The sequence below is a fragment of the Ursus americanus genome, chromosome 11, assembly GCF_024610735.1.
Source record: "Ursus americanus isolate L20-20 chromosome 11, mUrsAme1.1.p, whole genome shotgun sequence".
Classification (NCBI taxonomy): Eukaryota; Metazoa; Chordata; class Mammalia; order Carnivora; family Ursidae; genus Ursus; species Ursus americanus.
Window position 1 is genome coordinate 36,773,333 of NC_142137.1, and position 12,603 is coordinate 36,785,935.

The 12,603-nt window shown below is 36.2% G+C and overlaps 1 long non-coding RNA gene across 2 annotated transcripts in view; it reads right to left on the bottom strand.

The window, feature by feature from the left end:
• LOC148109266 (uncharacterized) overlaps positions 1-12,603 on the bottom strand; it is a 107,665-nt gene that overhangs the window by 42,098 nt on the left and 52,964 nt on the right. The window lies entirely within an intron of this gene.

A 12,603-nucleotide genomic window follows, 5' to 3' on the forward strand; every position in this document is an offset into this window, starting at 1 on the left:
TTTTAATGGCTAAATAATATTCCATTTATATAGATAGCACGTCTTCTTTATCCATTCATTAATAGATGGACACTTGGTCTGCTTCCATGTCTTGGCTATTGTAAATAATGCTGCTATAAACATAGGAGTGCATGTATCCCTTTGAATTAGTGTTTTTATAGTTTGGGTAAATACCCTGTAGTGTGATTGCTGGATCATAGGGTATTTCTATTTTTAACTTTTTGAGGAACCTCCATACTGTTTTCCACAGTGGCTGCACCAGTTTGCATTCCCACCAATAGTACATGAGGGTTCTTTTTTCTCCACATCCTCTTGAGCACCTGTTGTTTCTTGTGTTGTTGATTTTAACCATTCTGACAGATGTAAGGTGATATCCCATTGTAGTTTTGAACTGCATTTCCCTGATTATAAGTGATGATGAGCATCTTTTCATGTGTCTGTTGGCCATCTGTATGTCTTCTTTAGAGAAATGTCTGTTCATGTCATCTGCCCATTTTTTAGTTGGATGATTTGTTTTTGAGTGTTGAATTTGGAAGTTCTTTATATATTTTGGATACTAACCCTTTATCTGATATGTCATTTGCAAATATTTTCTCCCACTCAGTAGGTTGCCTTTTAGTTTTGTTGATTGTTTCCTTCCCTGGGCAGAAGTTTTTTTTTATTTTTATGTAGTCCCTATCCAGAAAAAAGTTGCTAGGGCCAATATCACAGAAATTACTGCCTGTGCTCTTTTCTAGTATCTCATATTTGAACAACTGTCACAGCTTTTATGTAGATGCAAAACAAGTAATTGAACAATCTTGGAAAAGAGCAATAAATATTATTTTTCACTCAGCAAAATTGTTCAAAGCATACTGCTATTCAAAACCATTTAAATAGTTTATTTTGTAAAGCACTTCAGGAATATTTTGTGACTTTTCTTAGCCTTCATTTAAAATTCAATATCATGAGTGTTGTTTTATCAAATGCTTTTCAGCATCACTCTTATTAAGAGTTTATCAATTTTATTAGTCTTTTAAAAACACACCTTTGGTCAACCATCCTTCAGTAATAGTAACAACGCTACATACAATACCTATCAAATTTAAAAAATACATCTTTGCTTTTGTTCATTCCTTATTGTATATAATCAATATAAAAAGCCAGGGTGGGTGGGGAGGCTGGGTCCACAGGAGCTGGCTTGGAAGCTGGGTCTGCAAGGGCTGAGTCACTTAGTGCTGGGGTGGGCCTAGAGGCAGAATCCACAGGGCTAAAGTGGCCAGCCTAGCACCAGTGTTCCCTGGGGTGGGCCTGGAGCCAGAGTCTGTGGTGAAGTCATATGCTCACTTAATTCTCCTTCCACATGGAGAGGGTATCTCCCTCTGTGCTGGTCTGTCCGGGCTTAGAGGATTGGTGATAGTAATAGTGTGAAACTGTCCTTTCTACTCTCTACAGTGCATCTCCATGCACTTGTCTCAGTGTTCCACCCAGGTGCTATAATTTCTCGCCTAGAACCTTTAGTTCTTATGAAGGTTTTTTCATGCATGAATAGTTGTTCAAATTGATGTTTACACAAGGGGGCAAGTGCTAGAGACTACTTAAAACCATCTTGCTGGTGTCAATATCTAAATGTAGTTTTCTTTGGATTCTTCTTGGGATTTGCTGACCTTCATAAACCCAGAGATTAATCTCTTTCATTAGTTTTAGGTAATACTGGCCATCGTTTCCCCCAAAATTGCTTTGGTTCCATTTTCTTCTCCTTCTGAGACACAAATGACATGTTTATTAAACCATTTAACTGTACCCCCAACTTCTCTTATACTCTGCTTGCTTTTTCCATTTTTTTCTTTTTTTCTGTGCTTCTATTTGACTACGTTCTATTAACCGCTCATAGGTTTACCAACCCTATCTTCTGCTATGATCCACCTTCCATTGAGCTCATCTAATGAAATATTAATGTCTGATATTGAAAATTTCAGTTCTAGGATATCCTCTGTTTTTACATAGAGTGATCACATTTCTCTGTTGAAATTATCCCTCTCTTTATTCTTTTTGGATTTGTTCTCCTCTATATGAGCACACTAATTATACTTCTTTTAAACTTCTTGGGGTGCCTGGGTGGCTCAGGTGGTAATTTCAAGGTCAGGCACAGCAGGGAGTCTGCTTGGGACTCTCACTCTCCCTTTCCCTCTGCTTCCTCTCCCCCCACCTCTTTCTCAAAAAATAACTAAATAAATAAATAAACAAATCTTTTTTTAAATTTTTTTTATTACATTATGTTAGTCACCATACAGTACATCCCTGGTTTCCGATGTAAAGTTCAATGATTCATTACTTGCGTATAACACCCAGTGCACCATGCAATACGTGCCCTCCTTACTACCCATCACCAGCCTATCCCATTTCCCCACCCCCCTCCCCTCTGAAGCCCTCAGTTTCTTTCTCAGAGTCCACAGTCTCCCATGCTTCACTCCCCCTTCTGATTACCCCCCTTTCTTTATCCCTTTCTTCCCCTACCAATCTTCCTAGTTCTTATGTTCCATAGATGAGAGAAATCATATGATAATTGTCTTTTTCTGCTTGACTTATTTCACTTAGCATTATCTCCTCCAGGGCCGTCCATGTTGCAGCAAATGTTGAGAACTCGTTCTTTCTGATAGCTGAGTAATATTCCATCGTATATATGGACCACATCTTCTTAATCCAGTCAACTGTTCATGGGCATCTCGGTTCTTTCCACGATTTAGCTATTGTGGATAATGCTGCTATGAACATTGGGGTGCATATGGCCCTTCTCTTCACTACGTCTGTATCTGTATACTGTAAATACCCAGTATTGCAATGGCTGGGTCATAGGGTAGCTCAATTTTTAACTTTTTAAGGGACCTCCACACTGTTTTCCAGAGTGGCTGCACCAAACTGCATTTCCACCAACAATGTAGGAGGGATCCCCTTTCTCCACATCCTCTCCAGCAATTGCTGTTTCCTGCCTTGTTAATTTTTGCCATTCTAACTGGCGTAAGGTGGTATCTTAGTGTGGTTTTGATTTGAATTTCCCTGATGGCTAATGATTTTGAACATTTTTTCATGTGTCTGTTAGCCATTTGTATGTCCTTATTGGAAAGGTGTCTGTTCATATCTTCTGCCCATTTTATGATTTATTTATTTGTTTCTCACGTATTGAGTTTGAGAAGTTCTTTGTAGATCTTGGATATCAGTCTTTTATCTGTAGCATCATTTGCAAATATATTCTCCCATTCTGTGGGCTGCCTCTTAGTTTTTTTGATTGTTTTCTTGGCTGTGCAGAAGCTTTTTATTTTGATGAAGTCCCACATGTTCATTTTATCTTTTGTTTCTCTTGCCTTTGGAGATGTGCCATGAAAATGGTTGCTTTGGCCGATGTCGTAGAGGTTGTTGCCTATGTTGTCCTCCAGGATTTTGATGGATTCCTGTCTCACATCAAGGTCTTTCATCCATTTGGAGTTTATTTTTGTGTATGGTGTGAGAGAGTGGTCAAGTTTCATTCTTTTGCATGTAGCTGTCCAATTTTCCCAGCACCATTTATTGAAGAGACTGTCTTTTTTCCACCGGATGTTTTTTCCTGCTTTATCAAAGATTAGTTGCCCAAAGAGGCAAGCATCCATTTCTGGGTTCTCTATTCTGTTCCATTGGTCTATGTGTCTGTTTTTGTGCCAGTACCATGCTGTCTTTGTGATCACAGCTTTGTAGTACAGCTCAAAATCTTGCATTGTGATGCCCCCAGCTTTGTTTTTCCTTTTCAACAGTTCCTTGGCAATTCGGGGCCTTTTCCGGTTCCACACAAATTTAAGGACTATTTGTTACAGTTCCTTGAAAAATGTCATTGGTATTTTGATCAGGATAGCACTGAAAGTGTAGATTGCTCTGGGTAGCATGGACATTTTAACTCTGTTGATTCTTCCGATCCATCAGCATGGAATATTTTTCCATCTTTTTGTGTCTTCCTCAATGTCTTTCAAGAGTGATTTATAGTTTCTAGAATATAGATCCTTTACATCTCTGGTTAAGTTAATTCCAAGGTAACGTATGGTTTTTGGTGCTAACAAATAAATCTTTAAAAATAAACTCCTCGTCTGCTACAGTGTCTGGATTGTCTGTTAGTTCACTTTTTCTATTATTCTTTTTAAAATCACCCACATTTTCTGTCTCTTTGTATGTATAGAAACTGTGGTTGTATGTGTGGAAAAGAACTTTGGTTCCAAATGCTATTTTCCACCAACTCCATCTCCTCGTTTATTCTATTAGGTAGATAAGGTGAAAGTGTGATTAATTCAAGGGTCAGGCTGTACTTTTAGTAAGACTCAATATACTTTGGGCTTTGTCAGTGCTCTTTAGGAATGGTCCTTCCCTGATTTTAATTGAGACCTTTGTGTAGTCCCTGTTTGTTCAGCCTTCTAAGACTGCAGGAGATTGAATTCTCCTTATTAGAGGTTTTGAGCTTAGCTCTTTAGACTTCTACTCCATGCAAGTTTCAAATTCTGGGAAAAGTCTTATGAAGAAACTGACTATGCATTTGAGGCAGGCCCCTTCCCATTAGTAAAACTTTGTTTTCCAATCACTAAGAGATTTTGGGAAATTTCATTCTGTTTTCTAGAATGCTTGTCCCAGCCCACCAGCTTCCTATGTAGCCCTAGAGTCTGCCAAAAACAAGTTTAAGTATTATATCATAAACACTATTTGTGAATATTAAATGGTGAAGGTAGCTTTTCTCTCTAGAAAATATTTTAAAACTAACGTAAACTGAGAAAGTATTTGTTACTGATTTTTTTTTTTTACGTACTTACATGCAATTAACATTTACACATATGGTCTCACATTGTAATCAATTTTGTTTCTATATTAAAGTAAATTTTAAAATGGTGACCTTTGAAAACATTTCAGTCAAGATAAAATTCTTATTATAGAAGGCTCTAGTTTTTGCTAAACTTCCTTTCATGACATCCATGTGGATTCTCCTGATTAAGTCATTCCTACTTCCTGAGTGAACAAGAACTGCTTTTTTTTCCCCATTAAAGATTATAAGTTGTCAAATATTCAGTACAGTAACATGAAGATAAAAGAAAGTCCAGAAAATGATATCTCACTTTTTCCCAGGCTCTGTCATTAACCCTCACTCCAGCATGGGTGAGGTGGGTTACAGGAGAGAAATAGGGAGCCAGTTTGGAAATTCTTCAAGTTCATGTTTATTTAAACTTAATCTCTAGAAAGCTACTCTCTGAATATTATCATATTCCACACCTACAATGACTTGCTTAGAAATCATTGCTCACCACTCTAGTTGAAGCAGAAAATAGGAAGCTATGTTTCCCATATGAAATCAAGGAGAAATTATGAATTTATAGACCAAAGCTTTCAAAACACGATATGTGCTTTTTGCAACCCATGTGCATTTGTCCTACTAATTAAGCCAAGATCATTTTAATGAGAAATTGAGGCTAAGATTGGTGAATTATATTCTAAATAAATGCCACTTAAATATAAGAAACAATTAAGAGGACACAGAAAGAACAGGATTAAAAAATAAAAAAGTGAAGTATCTTCTCTGTATTGCAATGTTGTACTTCAAAACAGAAAATCTATTGAAAGTACAAGATTTTATAGCAGGTAAATCAATTGATCTAATTAGGAAACCTAATCTAGAAAAATCAATTAATCTAAGAAAGCTACAAAGTTATTCCTGACTTTGCAAAACTAATTAAAATTCTTTCTGAATTTCTGAATTTTATTACAGAATTAAAATCACCAAACAGAAGTTTTCTCATTAATTTGTTGGAAATTTTAATTCATGGAAATAACTCCATTCAGTAAAAAATGTATAGATGAGTAGCATCAACAAAATGTCTGAAAGGGTGTAGCAAGACTATTTTTTCTTATTGTTTCAAATAAGAAGGAATCAATAAACTTAAGCAGAAAAGAATGTATTGGTTTATGCAACTGAAAATCTTAGTTTGAATGAGTTTTGTTCACAGGTTAATTCCCAACTCATCTCTATCGATGGATGGGTATGGGTGGGATGTGGTGAATAAACAGGTAGAGAGAGATGTTAAAGTGCTTAACAGGCCAAGTCTGGACCAAATGCTCTATCCCTGGAATCCCAGACCAAAGGAAGAAGGATGTGGATATCTGAGCCAAAGTTGGAGAATGAAGTTTGTTTTGGGATAAGGGTAAATGAACTGGGGAAAACATGAACAAAAATAGAGAGAAATGACAAAGAAAAAAAAGAAAAGGGCAGTTTTCATTGAATAGCTGGGGACTGCAGTTCAATTTAATTTTGTTCTTTTTTTTAAATCTATATTCTTCAATGCGAAAAATAAACTAAAATATTTGCAGTCATTCTTACTGTGAAGCTCAAATAGAGAATTCAATTAGGAATAAAGCCCAAAGTGCTATCATGTACAGAAAACATGGAGTCCAAACAAGATGCTCCAAGTGAGTGAATTCTTAGTTCAATCAACTCTTTAGAAGTCATTACATCCAGAGTTTCTGGGTGTCGTTGAATGAAATAGTGTTTCTTTGGTTTGGAGCTAAGGTCATACACTGGTCATCTGCCAGAAATGTATCTGAAAACAAAAAAAAGAAAGAAATCTGGATGGGAGGTAATGTCAGAAATGTGTATATCAAGCCTTGGGCAAGCAAGAACACTCTCAGAATCAAATTTGATCTTGGGGTTTCTAATTTCCCCCTTGGGGATTTTAATCTGTCCATGGAATGGATCAAGAGGTGTTGCTAGTTCAAGAAACAAATTTAACCTTTGGAGTCAGAACCTCAGTATCAAAATTCATTCCACAAGTATATCTCAGCGTCCCTGTAAAAGTGGAGAATCACGGTTGGTGCATTCAAGGTTTCAACACGATATTGAAAAGGAAACACAAAATAGGTTTGTGAGAAATGAATATGGGCTTGATTTTACTATCATAATAATTTTCTATGCAAAGCATTGCCATAAAGCTGATTTTCTGTTATATATCTTTCCGAAGATAGTTGTGTCAAGGAATGGGTCACACCAAGGAAAAAATATTATTTCTACATTGCAAATTAGAAATAGCATTTGCTAATTAATGAGGCTTATCTGTTTCTTGTGATGAACATAAGAATTAAGTATATAAAACTTACATTTTCCTACAATCACTTCTTCTTGAAACCAAATAAACTGATGTGTGATTATAAATTATTTCTTTTAAAACAAGAAAAACCTTAGTTCCAGGACTCTTTACCTTCAAGCATGCACTAAAAATATATTTTAAACAGCATTATTGGAATGGCAATATCTCTCCTTACTAAAAATACATACCGAGAGAACCCTAATGTAAACTATAGACTTTGGTAGATAATGATATGTCTTCATAGGTTCATTGATTGTAACTCTGGTGTGGGATGTTGATAGTGGGGGATAGTGTTTGTGTGTGTGTGTGTCTGTGTGTGTGTGTGTGTGTGTGTGTGCATGTGGGTAGTGGGGACAGAGAGTATATGAGAACTTTCTATTTTCCACTCAATTTTGCTATAAACCTAAAACTGCTTTAAAAAATAAAGTTTATTAATTTTAAAAAGCATACACATAAATATGTCTTACAAAATTACATGTCATTCTGAAAAGCATCTCAAAAACTATATTCATAGTGGCAGAAATTCTAGCTATTCATAAAACTTACACTCTCAATTTTTCTATTTCCCTGTCTTTAGGTACTTCTCTCTTCCTTTCTCAGTTATTTCATACTAATACAACAAATCTTTTTAAAAACTTAATTCCCTTAGCTTATATTATGTCTGAACTCTCCTAGAGATTGATCTCAGCCTACCTCTGTAAAAGTATGAAGCACCTGTATTGTATCCTTCCAGGAATATTTCATTTCATGTTTCACTTTTTCAGAAAAGTCAGTGACAAACCACTCATCCATCTGTTTGCTTAATAGAGTATATCAGTCAATGAGGCTGGTGTCTGGAGCCAGACAGGCCTGGTGGCACTGGGCTTTAGCCAAATATCTCGAACCATTTTTCTAAATGCTTTAGGTCCAGAAAAATACAAAGCTGGTTTTACCGAGTAGTTTTTCCTTTTAATTTCTTAATTTGCGCACATTGTGAGGAAAATGTAATCCATCTGTTTCACTGGCACTTAATTCGACAAATTACTGTTTTGTAAGAGTATTTGATGTCCAAGAAGCCTAGGAGTCTTTTTATGAGCATTTGAAAACCTCCACAACCCATCAGAACCCCTGGGAAGTGGGGTTTTTCCAAAAGCAAATGGATCTCAGAGTTTAGAAGGCACTGGATTAGTAAAAAATACTGTGCTCTTAATATTCTTCATCTTAGAAAAGTTTTGTCTAGTACCAGCAGAAGAATTAATTAAAAATACAGTCTAGTGGATTTAATTATTAGGCTTTTGTTCTCAGTTTCTTGGCTTCTTTTAATTCTTTCTAATCCCCACTATCCCTAAGTGGTGTGATGCATGGTTCCCAGCCTATATAATTTCTTTTTTCCATGCTCTGAGCATCAAAATGTTATGTTTTTCTACAAAGGCTTTGATTACCTCTAAGTGATTCCATTTCCCAGGGGTCTGGCTTTCTGTACACTTGAGTATGTTTGCATTGTACAGGCAGGCACCAAGCATATTCCACATCACTAGCTCTGCAGGATCTTGATGTGTGTTATATTTAAGAAGCCTTCATGAACTCATAAATTTTAGAAATGCCAGGTTGAAGGAAGCTAAATAGATTTCTTTACTTCAGGATTTGGGTGCCTTTACTATTTTAATATGTATTGTGCATTCCCTAGAGAGGACAGCATATGGGGCACTCTGGAAATGTGTTCTGCCATGGAGCGCACTGCTCAGAGCATCTGGTTGGACTAAGAGATCTGTGGGAAAAGCTTGGGAAATTTTGACCCACATCTTTCTTCTTCGCATTTATTTCATTACTTTCCTGGTGTCTAGTGTCTATTGTCTAAAGACAAACAACATGCTGTCTTCTTTTTAAATTTAATTTTCTTTTCATTAAAAAAAAGGGACAAGCCTACCATCATCAGTAGACAGTCTGAAATATCAAAGAATATTTTGCAACTATTTGAATGGAAATCCCCATTTACTGGACTGTTGCTCGATAGTATGGCAGTTTGGCTTTAGAAGAGCTGGTTACTTTGATTAATTTCTACCAAACTGCACTACTATACACACTTTATCTTTTAAAAAAAAAACAAAATCATGTGAGAATTGGCACATATTTACTAAGCTAGGAAAAGAGGAAGTAGACATTTTTAAAATGGCTTGAAAATAAAAAAGAAATAGTGTTGGAAGCCTTGACTATAATAGTTTGTCCTATCTATCATCTAGCTAGCTAGTTAGCTATCATCTATCGTCTGTCTATCATCTCTATGCATACATGAAGGATATAGAAATTTGGAATTATTTGCTTTTTCTTTACTAAGTCATTCTGAGGTTAACCTTTCAAAATGACTGTATAGTATTTGTCTCAATCCCACGCCTCAGTTAACTACCTGGCTAAGGAACAACCTTGGGAGATGAGTGGGTGGAGAAACTGCTTGTCTGAAAACACCCATGAGAACAGTCATATCCTTTGTGGAGCTCGTATAAATCTTTCAATTCACGGATGCCTTGGGAGGTGTGTGTATGTGTGTGTGAGTGTGAGTGTGTGTGTGTGTGTGTGTGCGCGCGCGCGCGCGTAGGAAAGGGAGGGAGGTCATGAGTTCATGACACAGAAAAGGAAAGAAATAACCTCCACCCTTTTCTCTGATGAGGCAGTTCTACCCCAGGAATGATACATTTTCTCTTGAGCAGCTTCTTTTTGCTCTAACTCTTAACTTCAATCTGCCTTTCAGGGCGTAGGTTACCACCTGAACACAGTGATTGATTACTGAAATCACCTGTGAGCCTTGCCCCACCCCCGTCTGCCTTCGTATTCCAGACTCTAATTTACACTTGACTACTCAACAATGATTTTACTCTGCAAGTAGGCCTCAGTGTGATAACTATCAACAAATGAAGAGAATAACAAAGGATTCATGACTTCCTCTCTGTTTACTCGACATAAAACACGTTTTGCATATACATGCCACTATAAATTCATATACTCATTCATAAACCATTCATGTGATTTTTCATTCACGTATGTATTTATTCATGTATGTATTCATCCACTTAACAAACATCTATTCAGCACCTACTACATAGATGTTAAGGGCGTTTCCAAAGTTTCTCACTTTGTGACCAAGTAAAAATCATTCCAGATTTTCTGCAAAAAACTTCCAGATGAAATGTAAATACAAAGCAGAATAAATATTAAAGACCAATAGCAATGTTAATGGCAGGTTTAATTAATTTTAGCTTAGAAATAATGATTTTTTTCTTCAACTTACATAAAATCCATATATTTCTAAGATTAATATTGGGTCCAGAATCACAGAAAATAATGTTTTGCTTAAATACAATATTCCAAATAGCAAACTGAGTCAATATTCTACATTTTCTCTATATTTCAACTTCTGATTTTATTATGCTTTTGTTTTAGTTAAGTTAAAGTTAAGTGAAATATCATTGTGGAATGAAAATATCTTAGATATAATATGGTGTGGTTTATAAGACAAGTCCCATAACAGATTAAATGCTACATTGATGTTTATTCCCATGATTCTTGTGTTAGATGAAATTTAAATCACTAGTGTGGAGGAAGGAAAGTATTTCTTTGAAGAAGCTTTCAAAACATTTTAAAACAAAATAATTTCCCTTTTATGCCTATATCCCTAGCTCTCTTAAATATTTGTAATTTTGTTCTTTTTTCAACAAAGACTTCTTTTTTCTGCTTTGTTTATATCTCTTTTCCTGCAAGAGTTGTCTGTGTTCAATGTCTTCAATTAGTTTCCTTCCTTTTTCTATTAAATGAACACTAATTTGGTTCCTCCTCAGTCATCATTTCTATTTGCCTATAATGAAAATATTGGGAGTAATCCTGGAGTCTGCTCTACTTCTCACATGCCACGTACAAACCATCAACAAATCATGTCAATTCTTCCTTTAAATGTTATTTAGGGTCCAACTGACTGACTCCCCACTTCCACTGCTACCACCTTTGCCTAAGTCCCTGCACTATAATGGTGGGAGTTAGACAGGGTTCAGCTGTTAAAAAAGATTCTCAGAACTGAATTCTAATACTTGTAAGATGTATTGTTGGAAAAGAATGATAAAGCAACAGCATTAGCATAAGGATGCATTCTAGCCAAAGGCTGTCTCATAGCAAGGGTCTAGATAGGCTGAGCCCAGCCTCCAATTGTTCTCCCTCTGCATGGTTCCATTGTTCTCTCTCAAAGATCAGGGGCCACAGATGTGTGCACTGTGTGGAGCACATTGAAACCAGAGAGTCCAAAATGGATTTCTGACTAGTACTTTTATATCTTGCCGCTCATGCAAGCATATTTTTTGCTAGGTGTCAGAGTCCTCTGGGGGTCTCACCAATATCCAAATATAGTCATCAATTTCATTGTTGTCAATAACCAAAATAAATAATGCCAACAAACAGATAAAAACCATCCTGAAACTTGCCTTGCACTCATGGTTACAAAACAACACTATTATTCAGTATACAGTTGACTCTTGGACAACATGAGAGTTAGGGATACCGACCCCCTGGGCCGTCAAAAATTTATGTATAACTTTTGACTTCTCCAAAACCTAACTACAAAAAGTCTACTGTTGATGAGAAGCCTTACCATTAACATAAACAGTTGACTAACATATATTTTGCATGTTATATGAATTCTATACTATATTCTTACAATAAAGTAAGGTAGAGGAAAAAAAGGTTATTAAGAAAATTGTAAGGAAGAGAAAATATTTTTACAGTACTGTGTGTATATTTATTGAAAAAAAAATCCACCTGTAAGTAGACCAGTGCGTAAGTGGACTCACATAGTTTAAACCTACGTTGTTCAAGGGTCAACTGTATTTCATGCCTTGACTAGAGGTTTGTGATATCCAAATACATCTCTTACTTCAACAATCCAGCTCAGGCCAATTCCAGGCCTGCTAGATTAACCATCACACACATTAATTTTATCCTGGATTATTCCAATTTTCCCTGCTTCCATTTCAATCCTTGACCACCTATTTTTAACATAACCAGAGTGATCATTTTAAAATACAAGTCAGAACATTTTACTCCTCTGCCTAAAATCCTCCATGACTTCCTTCCTATCGTGACCTAAAAGGCTCAAACAATCTGGAACCTCTACCTCCTTCCCTTTCCAGCTTCCTTTACTACAGCTTTCTCTCTTGCTTACTCTCCTCTAGTCACTTTAGCCTCCTTGCAGTGGAAACCATGACTACACAGGACTTTCGTACTATCTGTACCCTCCCCTGACATACTCTTCCCCCAGATAGTGGCTTGGTTTCCACCCTCATCTCCTTCATTCTCAAATGTCACCTTCCTAGTGAAATTTCCCCTGACTACCTCATTGAAAATTGAAAACTCCCCTTTCAATTGTTTCCTTTCCATTTTCTCAGCTTTAATTTTTCTCCAAATAACTCATAACCATCCAATAGACCATACATAACCATCCAATGTGTTTTATTATCTTTTCTTT